This window comes from Odontesthes bonariensis, chromosome 15 (assembly GCF_027942865.1).
Source record: "Odontesthes bonariensis isolate fOdoBon6 chromosome 15, fOdoBon6.hap1, whole genome shotgun sequence".
Classification (NCBI taxonomy): domain Eukaryota; kingdom Metazoa; phylum Chordata; class Actinopteri; order Atheriniformes; family Atherinopsidae; genus Odontesthes; species Odontesthes bonariensis.
The window spans coordinates 7,867,001-7,879,622 of NC_134520.1; the positions used below are offsets into that span (position 1 = coordinate 7,867,001).

Genomic DNA, 12,622 nt, shown 5'->3' on the forward strand with positions numbered 1-12,622 from the left:
AGGTCCCAGCTTGCATATTGTACAATTTACTGCTTTAAAAGAGCTGGCAGTATTTTGGCAGTGTTGTGAGTGTAAAGCAGCACTTGAACAACAGGGTCCTGTCGCACAGCTGATTTGGCTTAATGTTTCAAACTAAGTGAAATGTTGACCGCAAGTGGCAGCTGGTTGAGTTGTCCAAATGCTCAGAAAAGGAGCCTCAATGCAACCTTCCTTGTCTCCTTTAGCACAGAAAATGTTGGACTGCCTGAGTGACACTACTGTTTACATACAGTCATACTGGGATTCATGTGAGCAAGTGACAATGCACAGTGTGAACAGCATAGGTGAGCTACCTATGACATTTCTCTTTTCTAGGCTTTTTCATAATGTCTTTGAATTAACAACCTTGATAATGAAGTACTGTTTTATATCTTATGACGCTGACAAAGTATCTGGAGATTTTCTGTGGAATGTGATCTAAACAGAAGTAATTTCAGCACAGCCGACACACATCCAGTCCGCTTGTGGTCAGATTCTCACTGCAGCTCAGTGGAATCCTCCAATCCTTAGAAAGTACACCAGCCATCTTTACGTGACATTTTCCAGAGGTCAAGGAAAGACTAAACATGGTTTATACTATTCCAATGTAGCCATGCTTGTTTGGCTGTTTGGCTGAAAGTAGATTGGCAAATATTGGAAAATTCCCAATCCCAATTATTTCACTGAGGTAATCCTGGAAAAAAGAAAAGAAAAAGACAACACCCCAACTGTTTCAACCTTATGAAGACAATTTTGCAAAAACGGTTTAGACAGCCCAGCTGTTTAAGCAGCCTGAAAAAAAGCAGTCTGATGGGTAAAGATCATCATCATCATCAACACGAGTGCTGCAGTCAGGATGAAGGTTGTGGGAAACTCCATGTAGAATATTCATTTAATGTTTTTTTTCCTTCTACTGAGAATAACAGAGAAATGCAGTTAGTCTGAAACCTTGGACTCATCACATCTGTGACTTCAAACTGAAGGCTGTGTTCAGGGCATATACGGTGAAGATTTGGGTAGTTTTCATTCTGAAGCAGATCCATTTGTTCAAACAAAAACGGTTGCAATTTAGCTTTGATTTTAGCCAATTACTACATCTCACACACACACACGAAAAGCGACTTCTCTTCGGATTAATCTGGTATTCACCTTCACCTTTGAAACTTTAAGTATACTTTAAAACGGCACGGACGGCAGGTTGCCGTTTGTTGACAGTTCTGACCTACACCAGAATCCTCCGCCATGCTAAAGTCATGTTAGTTGGCAGCTCAAGTAAAACAACTTTTTTTGCTGTGAGCACGAGTAGTGAAGAAAAGTTTATAGAAAAGCTAAATACTACGAGGAATTAGATTCGACATAACGAATGCCCGGTTTAAAAAAAAAATAATAATAATAATAATAAAAAATGCGATGTTCTTTCTAGCTAGAGACAAAAATGTTACCATCAATTTGACAAATTTTCAGTGGTCTGCTCATTGTTTGTTTGTTAGCCAAGTCAACAAACAGTAAAGCAACAACTAGTTCTTAGCTTGCACTCTGGTGAAACGTTGCTTTAACCATAAAAGAGAAAGCAAAATTTCTGGTTTTAGCCCCGGCTCATTGCTAACGTTGCTAACGCTACAGTCTCGCTGTCGTTCGCAAACTGTTAAAAGCGGGTTGGTTTAACTGAAGTCCCCTTGCTTATTTGTTAGCTTTCGGTAATATTTTACACAAAGACGGAATCACATCAGTTACCTTTCTTTACATTCCCGTTTGGAGAACCGTGCATTTGGTTTTGTCAAATATCGTGCTACATACCTAGTCACCTTGTGAGGTATTTCTGGCTCTTGAGCTGCAGACGTCTCTACGGCAACCACCTCAAATTTATACGTCGCTGCTCGAGGCTTTACAACTGATTGGTCTGAACATTAACTACACGTGTTTCACCAGATGCCCGCATTTTCCCTGAACACAACTTAAATCAGTCAATTTAAATTAACTTGGATTTCAAGACTTGGACAAAAAGGTTATAAAGATTCATGCGGGGCTATTCCAAACCTTGAAGGAACTTGGTAAACTATCAGCTGATTAAAATACAGATTGACGAGAGTCAAAACTCTGACATACAATGTCACTAGCGTCTGGGAGGGCCAAGATGTTGCGGCTCGCAGGTTCTGGTAGTGACTGAATGACTGATGCTTTGGATATCCAGCAGTGGGAAACTGGAGTCCGCGCGGAGCGGTAGCTTCGCGAACTGACCTGGAAGCGGGAAAAAAATAATTTGAGTCATTTAAAGCTACATGCCCCACCTCCTCCGCGGCTACAGAACTATAATAAATGCAATTATAAGTACATATGATTACCATCATTAATATAAATAATAAAAAAATCCTTTTAACTTTTGTTACGAGGTTGCCTTTTCTTCGTTTTCTTTGTTGCACAGGCAGTAGCAAGAGCAAAAATCATCTCCATGGTTAAATTATCACTAGTGGCTTGTTAGATGTTTTCCGTGTAGCTACTGTTTTGCTGAAAAAACATCAAGCAAGCTAGATTATTGGGACTAGCATGGCAGTTCACAAATCTTTTACTGGAAGTTCAGAATGAAGAGCCTCGAGTTTAGGACTATAAAGCAGGCCATTCCCAAGTTTACTCCGGGTAGACATTATTGCTTCCTGTGGGCAGACAGTTCAGAAACAAGTCATATACTTATGTTTTGATGCGCATGCTAATTGAAGTTGAGTTTGTACGGGCTGTAAATCAAACTGAAATAAACCTGACTTAAAAAAAAAAAAAAAAATATATATATATATATATATATATATATATATATATTATTCTGACTCATTACTGATAAACTTTTTCAAAAATGTTAAACTACAAATGGATTTTTTTTTTACTTTATAGATGCCTCAGTATTCCAGAAGTTATTAATAATAGGAGGTACTTGTTAAGATAATCTACCAAAGTTACTTTAAAATGGTGATTTAAAAAATAAAGCCTGTGAACTTGGAAATGCTTGTAATCATTTACACCACAAGATGGAGGCATGGGCAAACACGTGGGAACAGAGCATGCCTTGACTGCAGAGGATGTGGCCCGTTGATGTGCTTGTTGTGTCTTTCAAACGACTAACAACAGTTTTTCAAGAACATATATTATGAAGTGACATGTTGTTATGTAATCTTCAAAACAAACATGGTAGCCTTATTTACTTGTCAGGAATTAAAACGCAGGCTGGAGTTTTTAAAAGCAAAAGCATGTGCTTCCCTTTCTATTAAAATGTACACTTTTTATGGGAGAGCAGTAAAGGTACATTTTCTAGGGTACTAGTATGTTTGAAACATGGTAGGTGATAATTCTTGTAATAAAAGACCAAATGTGGAGAAGACCAGGCATGTTGAACTGTCACAAGCTAAAGGAATTTGTATTACTGACACAGTGTGCGTTCCTCTGACAATGACAGGAAGCTTGTTCAGAGGTGAAGAGGTCACAAAGGAAAAGACTCCTGATGCCCCCTGATGTTTCAAAAGTGAAGAATAACTCTGGGTATTTGCTGTTCAGTGGATAGATATAAACTCCTCAGAAAAAGATAGGGAACAAGCTTTCATAACACGCAGGTAATGTAAGTCAGTCACTGAGGTACATTATGAAATGTAAGAATGGTTTGAAATGACTTGTACTTTACAATACAGATGCCTTTTTATGGTAAATTATATTTTTACTTTACTCAGTTTCAGGGGTAAATTACTTACAGCTTTGATTCAACTTTACAACCCCAAGTCAGAAAAAGTTGGGACAGTATGGAAAATGCAGAAGGAAAGAAAAAAAGCATTAATCAGAAAGACTTGGTGATTCTTACATTTACTGTTACTTTTAATGCATCACAAAAAGTATGAATCCATGCTATGAGATGATTTATTGCATCAACCTTATATATATATATTTTGCAAAAAAGCAAAAAGCTTTTACCACTTTGTTCTTTTACTATTCCTTCTCACAATGTATGAAAGACAATCTGGCATTGAGAATACTAAGGGATGAGAAATTGTTTTTGTGTTTTATTTTGTTCCATTCTTTTTGCAAACATGTTTTGAGGTATGCAACAGTCATTGTTGCATTTTTCATTTAAAAATCCTCCACACTTTTCTCAGTTGGAAACAAGTCAGGACTGCAGGCAGGTCAGTCCATCACCCCTACCCTCTTCTCCCCAGCCATGCCTTTGTAATGTGTGCACAATGATGGAGCCTATCCCAGCTGTCAGTCGGCGAGAGGCAGAGTACTCTCTGGACAGTTCGCCAGTCCGTCACAGGGCCACACAGAGACAAACGAGACAAACAACCATCCACGCTCACTCTAAGGGACAATTTAGAGTCACCAATTAACCTGACATGCATGTTTTTGGACAGTGGAAGGAAGCCGGAGTACCCTAAGAGGACCCACACATACATGGGGAGAACATGCAATCTCCACACAGAAAGGCCCCAGCTGGGATTTAAACCAGGAATCTTGCTGTAAGGCAGCCCTTCTCTTAACATAAGGCTTCTTTTTTTGCACAATAAAGCATATGAATGTGACTCTGTAGTACAGTGCTTGACCAAGGTTTCACTCCGTAATCCCCTGTCTGTGTGGTTATTGATGAATGATGGTTCTTGATGTTGTGCGGTCTTGGGTCTTTGCAATTTACTCAGTGAAAATACTCCTCTTCTTTGAATCAGTTAATGAGACTCTGCACTGTGGACAAAGAAATAAGCAAGTCTCTTCCAATCATCCTCTGAGAAACACTGTTTTTGAACAGCTCTGTATAATTTTCCCACATCTGTTGATAAACTGGATATCTTATGCCTATTTTTTGTTCTTTGTTACTACCCAGCCTTTTGTGGACATTGCTTTTACACCAAATCATGATTATAATCACCTGTTTACATCAGCAGTCTGAAAACCTTCGTATTTCTAAATTGATGGGAGAAAATACGAGGTTTATTGGGTCACACAGTCTGCAATGAAATAAAAGTGAAAGGTGTCAATGTGATTTCTTTGTTAACATTTGCCGTACAACCTTTTCTGGTGAATATTTGTACTTCTGTTATAAATAAGAACATTTTATTTGTCCGAATCACTAAGTAAACAGCAAGTCTGTGCTTTGCTCATTTTCATCCATAAGATGGCAACGGAATCCACATATTTGTGTTTTCTTAGTGATTATATTAAGCTGTAAATATACTTCTTTCAATGTTTATGTTGAGTTTATCTTAAAGAGCTGATGAATAGCTTCCCTCTTTTCATGCAGAAGAGAGCACTTGAAAGTCTAAATTTCCTGAGGATTTTCAAGTCTCTTAAACATCTTATATGTTTGAATACTGTATGTAAGATATCTGTATGAAGAGGGCAAGTGGTTGAGGTACTGACACAGATCTCCCTGGCTGTTTAATCTCCAAGTTAATCTCCAAGCCTGCACCCAGGCTTTTAAACCCACAACAAGGTGACTGATTTTTCTGGCATTATGATTTGAAAACAGGGTTTCTTAAATTAAACACAATCAGTCAATAGAATACAAGTAGAGAACTAACAACTAGCCAGTCAATGTCATGAGGGAGACTAATACTCTCGTCAAGCTGTTGTTGAGCGTTATGGTGGTGTTGCTACACATGGATGTTGACTTAAATTATGTTAAATTCAAGTGAATAAGTTAGTCTCTTGTGACTGATTAGCGAACATTGAGCAACCCCACGCATAAATATAAATAGAAGGTGAAGTCAGAATTAAGCAGAGTACGAGTTGACAACTTTGTTTCACATCAGCCAGTTAGTGACTGCAAGCTGTCCAGTCACGTTGGTAGAAACATGAATCCAAATCATAACATTTCCACACCATGTTTCCCAGTTGCTATGGCCTCTTGACCTGAAAAGTTGTCCTTTGTGTACACCACATAAATCTACTCTTATTTTCACCAACATCTCTTTGTTATTGATTCTTTGGTCCAAAGCATATCATTCCAAATGGTCAGGTTTCTATTTGTATAGAAATAATTACAGTACAGGAAAATGTTCCTCCTGATTCTTTACATTAACTGGTGCAAAATTTACCTGCAGATCTTGCGATGGTATTTTAGGTTCTGGGAATCCTCCCTTTACATCAGCAGTCTGATATGAGACACTTTTTTTTTTTTTTTTTTACAAGACCAGTCCTGGTGATTATCTGCAACACTTACAGATAATTCTCCTTGGAGTGGAATTATTGCTGTCAAATAAAATATTTATTTCTTTTTAAAAACACCACATCTCACAGGCATGTGTCACATCCTGGTAACTAGCCGCCTGAAAATATGTACTCAAAAGCATGAGTTAGTCAAGGTAAAATAATTTATTGGTAAGCGATGCTGGTGGAGAGTCGAGGGCTGAATCCAGGTTGACTAGGAATTCTGCTGGAGGAGGGACAAGGTTAGAGGGTACTTCCAAGATTGTGGAATGATCCAAATTGGTTGGCTTGTTCCGAGGTTGCTTGGTTCCGAGTCGGTGGCGGGGTGAGCAGGCAGGTAAGTGATACAGGCTGAAGAGGGGATCCAACCATGGATGGCTAAACAGGCACGAGGAAAGCAGAACACAGAGAGTGGACAAGGGAGACGAGCACTGGAGGAGACAGGTTAAGGTAAGGTTTTGCAGAAAGTAAACTCGCAATGGAATCACTGCATTCAGCGTAATTACCACAATGAATGTGAGACAATCTTGTGAAGATTGGTTTCTCCTGTAGCTCCTTTAAGGGTGTCCTGATGAGGGCGATGAGGAGCAGGTGTAATGGCAGGAGCAATCCAGACTCCGCCAAAGGCTCCCAGGAAACCTGGGGCCCGTTGCACAAAACTAAGATAAGGGATTAAGCCGGGATATGTTGGCTATCCAGGCTCAACTTATCCGTGATCCAGTTGCACAAAAGTGGGATAAGGGAAGTGGGATATGTTCAGACGTAAGTTACCATGGAGATATATTCTGTGAAGCTAGCCTGCTCCAGACCAGGCTAAGTTCCAGGATCTATTTAATCTCATTCCTTATCTCAGTCAGAGGTCGCCACAAATGGAAACCAATATTTATTACACTGCCTAGAACATATTGTTAAAACATTTAACTATACCTACTATCATTATTGAAACATTTGTGATCATTAATTGCAATAATTTTAGATAACTGATGATTTTAGATGAACTTGCAATCATTAGATAATTTAGTTTCCCACAGACTACACATAAAGTACATCACCATATAAATATACATTAGAGAGTACAATGATGTTCCTTTATTGAACAAGGATGAATCAAAGCAAGTAAACCATCAGCTCCTTTCAAAACTGAAGTCACACAGTGCTCTACAAGACAAAAAGCACAGAATCAAAGCATGCAGTTTGAGACAAACTGTTTGTAAAAATGGCCTATACAAATAAAATTGCCTTGCCTATACAGCACAAAAACCTAACACAAATTCCTCTGCCATTGCAGGCCCAACTTAAATCAACATGCATATTAATCAAAATAATTTAACACATATTGGTCTCTGACCAGCCGACCACAGTCGTCATCTGGGAAGATGGCAGGATTGTCCCAGTCTATGAGAGCTGGCACTCTGGGGGCCCTCTCCTTTCTCAGGCTGGCCACATTGTGGAGGCCCTGTCTGGGCTGACTCTCAGGTGGTTCAGACACTGAAAGCGTGCCTTCAGTAGGCCAAATGTCATTTCTATCCGGGCCCTTGTTCTGGCATGGGCATGATTGTATGCCAGTTGTGCCTCCAGAGGGTCTGCAAATGGAGTGAGCAGAAAAGGCTGGCAGGCATACCCTCTGTCACCCAGCAATACACCCAGGAATTCAACTGTGAATACAAAATGTTACCATCACAACCTCATAAGTAGTGACATTCTTAACACAGCCATGATGTTAAAAGTGGTTATCAATAGAGGTTCTGTGGCTCACCTTGTGATAGGCGCCGATAGATCTCTGAGTTCCCAAACACTCGGGAGTCGTGGACCGAGCCGGGCCACTTTGCCACAACATTACTGATCAAATAGTCAGCATTGCAGACCATCTGAAATGATAAGATGTTAAACCAATTAATGCACAGTACAGGCAATGTGTGGGCAGGCACATTCTTAATAAAAAGTACACTTGTTAAGTATTTGTCAGGGGACTTACCATTCTGCAGGATGTTCTTATATTTTACTTTGACTTGCTGCCATGTCCGTTTTGGCCCAGTCATGTTAAATCTACACAAAAACACACACAATGAAACAGTGGAGGAGCATGGAGTTACATTTAGATAGTTTCACTCACATGCAGTCAATTTCAACTTATTCATAATCAAAGTAGGCTACAAATATGTTTTCAAATATGTTAATTAACATTTGATTTGGATTGTAGCCTAATTGTGATAGTTTCAGTGGAGTGGTGAGTGTGTATTTGTGCACTACTTACGCATTCAGGCGGTCAGCAATGGTTTGCCACGCTTGCTCCCTTTGTTTTTTAACTGTGGCAGTATTTCCTTTTTGTTTTATTTTCTCCTTCACCTCTTCATATGCTTCCATTAATAGTTCTTGCTCCGCTGGGGAGAAATACGCCGCCCTTGTTGCCATGGTGAATCTGTGAATCTATGATCGATCGTGGGGTCTATTTAAGCAAGCCGTGTGCAGCACTTATCCAGGATCGGTTTCACCTGGCTTGATGAATCCATGTGTGCTCATCCTGGCTTGGCCTTTGTGCAACCAACTAAGCCTGGGCGCCCATGTTTTGGATTCCTTGAAACTGGCTAAGTAATTCATCCTGGATGTCTAAATCCTACTTTTGTGCAACGGTCCCCTGCTCAGACCCCCTTAAGACTCAGAAACCCAAAACAACAACAACAACAGCCAAGCATGATCATAACAGCATGTATAACAGGACATTAAAAAGAGATCCTGTGATGATGACATCACACACTTCAGGACATTGGCTCACAAATGTCACACACTAAGGAGGTTCAGAGATTTAATGCACTGGTCTGTTGTATTTTTTTAATCTTGGAAACAGCTGAGATGATGTTGTATGATGGCTGTTAACACAGGTGATTTTTCTCAGTACAAAACATCACCTAAAAGTTTAATACATAGGTGAAGAGAGATTCCCTCCCAGTAACATGTCCTTGATAAACCAATCTGTTGTTAACAAGGACTGCAGTCCCTCTTCTTTTGCCTTACTACTCTGTCTGCAATCTCTCTTTGCCCATATACCCTGAGAGTCAAACAACAACAATTACACAGCAGTGGGTCTTCATAGACAGTGAGCAAGAATGGACACATTCCTCTTGAAAAACTACAACAATTGGTATTTCCAGATCCCAAACAGTTAAATAGTATACTTAAAGGGGCAGTGGTAAACATTCCTCTATCCCAACATTTTACGAGTGTGTTGCTGGCATGAAATTACAGATTTCTTTATATTATCTAAATAAGCGAAGACACAAATAATACTTTTTCTGTTCTTGTATTTGTAAAGTAAAATCTCAGAAGATCCTAAGAGCTTGAATGAGCAACTGGCACTGAAAGATGTTTCATCTCTCACCCAAAAGGCTTTTTCGGTTTTAACTAGCTGGTGAGGAGACCATTCATACCGGGAGGATTGTTATGGTAATTTGTGTGTCACTGACTCACCTGACCATTGTGTGGGTCATTTACGTCATTCTCACCTGTGAGCTGTTTACCTGCCTGACCAAGTTTTAGGTCACAGTTTTAGTCACAAGATCCAAATATGACTTTTCCAATTTAACATAGATGGCTGCTTTGACTCTACTTCTCAAACCACCCGTCTTCTCTTTCCTAAATGTGTACATTACTGACCTCAAAAGAGTGCCTCCAGTGAGTCCTGGGTCTACCCCAGGCACCAGTGGCGGACTGGGATTAAACGACAGCCCTGGACTTTGACTCGGCCCAGCCCACAACGGATGCGCGAAATTATGTACAAAAGGTTATATCATTCTGAATTGTCTATATCTTTGAGTTAGAAGGGGGTGTAAATATTGGCAGACTCAAAGTCCTTATTGCCAAAATATGCACCCCCTGCTAACTCAAAGATATAGTCAGTTCAGAATGACATAACCTTTTCTTCATAATCAAACATGTCCTCTGAGCTGTTGGTGTGAGTTTTATATCATTTGGAGAATATTTCAGGGAAATAGACAGGGGGTGCAAATATTGGCAGACTCAAAGTCCTTATTGCCAAAATATGCACCCCCTGCTAACTCAGAGAAGTAGAGAGTTAAGAAAGATATAACCTTTTGTAGAAAATCAGAGATGTCCTCTGAGCTGGTGGTGTGAGTTTCATATCATTTGGAGAATATTTGGGGAAAATAGACAGGGGGTGCAAATATCGGCAGGCTCAGAATTTGCCTTGCCAAATATGCATCCCCTCCCATATCACATAATTAGACAGTTAAAGTGATACTCTGGAGTAGATTCAACCTGGGGTCATTTGAACCGTGATATCCAGCCAAGTAGCCCACCCGCAGTTTTTTCGATATTGGCTGAACATCAGCTGAGTTACTGAGTTATCCCGAATAGCTTCGTACAAGGGTTAATGGACAACAAAGCAAGGCTGCTCAATTTCTCCATTGATAAAATAATTTCACAACTCTACAACATAAAAAATTCATAAAAAAACATGTAGAATATAGCATATACTTTGTTGTCTACAGTAGTAGATCAACCCTCATCTTACTTTGAAGCTCCCAGCTCCCAGAAGTGACGTTGACGCAGCTTTAGCTGCAGAGAAGCTATCAGGCTTGTGTTGATAATAATAAACTCCTGGACTATTTTCAAACTTCCAAATGCATCGCTTTGTGAGTACAGACCATATTTGTACTACTGTAGAAGTTTGGTGTCATTGCATGTGACTTGAACAATAGTAGGTTTATTTAGAGTATCTGAAGAGGGGTACCCAAACCAAGAATCATGGTTGTGTTATTCTTTAGCGATAGTTTATATCATATATATATATATATATAATGGCCTTGCAGGTGCATAGTGATAAAATGCTTGCAGGAAAAAACAACAACAACAACAAAACATTAAGACACAGTTAGGGAACATACAATGTATTATACACGTTCTACATATTAGTTATACTGTTTAATTTATGTATTATTAATGAGTTTTTAGGCTACTGATAACCATTGTGCAATTTAAGGGAACGCAGTTATTTTCTCACTCAGACCATTTTCTATTTGCAACCATTCCAGCGTTTTATTACTAGTTCAAAAGTTTGGGTGTTACACAAGGCTTAAACTATTATTGTGTTGGTACAAAAAGCGAGGAATGTCACCCGTAACTGCAAACCATGAAAACAGAACATTATTCATCAGACAGTGTGACTGTAAAGCATTCGCCTCCAACGAGTTCAGATAAAGGTGTCAAAGTCGTGTTTTCTAAAATTAATCTTCCATAAAACTCCACCTTTATAGGGCATTCATAGTTAAACAACACGATTATATTCATATACCAGTCATATTTATATCCGTTTTATCATTGATATGCAGGAGTTTGAGCGATGCGCGTTCCTGCCACAGGGGATGCAATTCTCGGCAGGCATGCATTTCTCGGCATAACACCGGCCCGGCGAACGTCCTGCATCACCGGCCATTCTGGTATTCTCCAGAACGTACCGATGGCTAGTCCGCCCCTGCCAGGCACTCCTCCCAGTAGGACGTGCCCAGAAAACCTCCAAAGGGAGGTGACCTAACCAGATGCCCGAACCAACTCAGTTGTGTTGTGCCATGCGCTTGTGAAATGGTTATTTAGTTGATTTCATATAAATATGAGTGCACTCCTTGCTGAACATCATATGATACTGCTAATTTTGTGTTTGGGTGTTTTATCCTTTGGTTGAACCAGTTTCTGTTGGAGGGTGTTGTTGGGTTGGAAATGCATTGATATGTCGAGTTTGGAGAAGATCCTTCTAAGTTTTTCAGACACTCCTGCCACATATGGTATGACAATATTTCTACACCTGTTTTCCTTTTCGTTCCATTCATGGATTGTTTTACCTAGGTTGATGTGGCCACTGGCTGTGTATGAGATTCCATTATCTGTTGCAGAAAAAATGGAAAGATTAGTTAGTTTTTACATTAGGAAGTGGCTAGGTGTTCCTAGATGCTTAAGACAATTCAGTTTGTTCAAGAGGGGGAGAAAGTTAATAAGACAATAAGGAGGAAAGGCAGCTTAGAGGATGCTTGTGACTGAGAGATGCAAGTAGATTTAGGAAATAAGTTTGTTGTTCCCCAGAAAATAGCCTCTACAAATCTAAGGCCTGATATAGTCTTGTGGTCTAGGAGTAGAATGAGAGTCTATTTCATAGAGCTGACTGTTCCTTGGGAGGAATTAGTAGCAGAAGCATATGAAAGGAAAAAGCTTGGGTATGTGGAGTTGGGGGCAGAAGCAGAGCAGCGAGGATGGGAAGTTAGGATATGTCCAGTGGAAGTAAGATGTAGAAGATTTGTTGCAAAGTCTGTTGTCTCATTGTTGAGGGAACTGGGTGTAAGTGGACAGAGTGTGAGGAAAATAGTGAAGGAAATGTCAGATGAGGCAGTAAAGTCCAGTCAGTGGATTTGGATTAGAAGAAGCA

The 12,622-nt window shown here is 39.7% G+C and overlaps 1 long non-coding RNA gene across 1 annotated transcript; it reads right to left on the reverse strand.

The window, feature by feature from the left end:
• Positions 1–7,309: 7,309 nt before the first annotated feature.
• LOC142400994 (uncharacterized) lies at positions 7,310–9,938 on the reverse strand. The gene is made up of 4 exons (XR_012773029.1): positions 8,447–9,938; positions 8,168–8,238; positions 7,949–8,060; positions 7,310–7,847 (listed from the first exon to the last, which is right to left on the reverse strand). It is a non-coding gene; the product is annotated as an uncharacterized LOC142400994 (long non-coding RNA).
• Positions 9,939–12,622: the final 2,684 nt, after the last annotated feature.